The following is a 1,768-nucleotide window of genomic DNA, read 5'->3' as shown; positions in this document are numbered from 1 at the left end:
GCCGAAATCATAACGTTTTCCTGTTGATCACATCCCACTGGAGGTGCCCAAAAAGATCCGAAGCTCCTAGCAGCTCTAGAAATGACGTCAGAACTGCACGTTGAGCGTCACCATATTCCGTAGTATTGTAACCACGCGTCCGCGGTAGCGCGGTTAATTGTTCACCGATGGAAGTTTTGCCGAAATCATAACGTTTTCCTGTTGATCACTCACGAACCCGAGGGCCAATACCTTTACAGACCTGGAAGCTACCAACCGATAACTAAAAGCAAATATGTAAACTTAACAATTTATTTACACAAGAACAAATAATGACATAACATACAATATAAGTACTACCTATCACAACAAATAACCCTAATTCTCATCATACTACGGGATCCCTCACACACTCGACACTTCATAATACATATAGGACTAGGATAATTTTTCATACTCAAAAATCTATCCAGAGTATATTCAAATACAAACATCACCGAAATATCCTATACCACTGGATGTTTCTCTCCAAATTAATCACTTAGTTACTACTGTGAATGTTAATTGATAATACAGTTCATCCTAGATGATCCAAGTACTTTAACCAGTACAAACACTACAAAGACAATAATCAGCTGATAATGTAAACATAGAAACAGTTCGGCAACACCGCCACTTCCGGTACACTTGTACACACATACTGTTCACAGTTCGGCACTAACATTACTGTACATGTAACCTAGTTCTCCTGGGTTGTCACGATCCTGTGCTCTCCACAACACCTGTCTTGGGCCGTATCGTGTTTGGTATGCAACGACGATCATCCCGAAGCTGGAATTAGCTGTCCTAGGAAAAGCCGTGGGTCATTCAAACGGGCGACGAGGACATCACATGTGAGCACTCCTCCGGAACACTACCGGTCGCCGGACGGAAACATAGCACCCATATCCAGGCGTCCGGGCTACTCACTCAGCCGGAGCCCATACTGTAGTCTGGTCATATCAATTGAACTATATAAACAAACAATAACATTTCTCACTACTGTGCCGTGACCAAACAATACCGCAGTTCGGCAAAATCTGCATTCATTACCGTAACTTACTTTTACAACTTATATGACAAAAATAACTTCTAACCTATCTTGTCTAGCTATATAAACAGTTTCTAGAGCTAACATTTATTCCTATTGCCACACAGTGGTCATTATATTACTTCAAAACACAATTCCATAGATTTCCTCACGTGAATTTTACACCGCTGTTTCACCAAGTCATGTTATGTAAAAATACACAAAAATATGGACTTGACAGCTTATACAATTAATACCCATTGAAAATACAAGTTTTACAGATTTGGACTCACCCCTGGGAACGTCCTGAACTCCCTTTTATCTCATCCTAATGCGTATTTTCTATGGCCCAAAATGTGGCCGTCCGTCCCTCGCCATTTTCCTCCATGTGCTTCACCCAACCCAGAGCAAGGCGTGCTCCGATTGGTTGACACTCTGAGCATAGGCCAATCAGAACTGAGTAAACAGGCCATGCTGTATTATAGTTAAACCCCATAAAATACCGTAATATCTCTTGTAATACATCTATTCCACACTCAGTCTAGCTCAATACTGAATTACCGTAAATAACCTATCACTAAAAAATTACCCCTTCAGTTTTACAATCAAAAACAAAGAAGTCACATAGTATACATATACAAATGTCACGACTTCGTGACAATCACATCCCACTGGAGGTGCCCAAAAAGATCCGAAGCTCCTAGCAGCTCTAGAAATGAC

At 41.0% G+C, this 1,768-nt stretch overlaps 1 long non-coding RNA gene across 1 annotated transcript; it reads right to left on the bottom strand.

Moving 5' to 3' along the window:
• Positions 1-277: 277 nt before the first annotated feature.
• On the bottom strand, positions 278-1,431 carry LOC117319836. Its single transcript, XR_004530840.1, has 2 exons — positions 1,342-1,431; positions 278-989 (listed from the first exon to the last, which is right to left on the bottom strand). It is a non-coding gene; the product is annotated as an uncharacterized LOC117319836 (long non-coding RNA).
• Positions 1,432-1,768: the final 337 nt, after the last annotated feature.

This window comes from Pecten maximus, unplaced genomic scaffold (genome assembly GCF_902652985.1).
Source record: "Pecten maximus unplaced genomic scaffold, xPecMax1.1, whole genome shotgun sequence".
Taxonomy (NCBI): Eukaryota; Metazoa; Mollusca; class Bivalvia; order Pectinida; family Pectinidae; genus Pecten; species Pecten maximus.
Note: the sequence above shows the minus strand (reverse complement) of the source record. Positions and strands in the feature narration are given on the sequence as shown.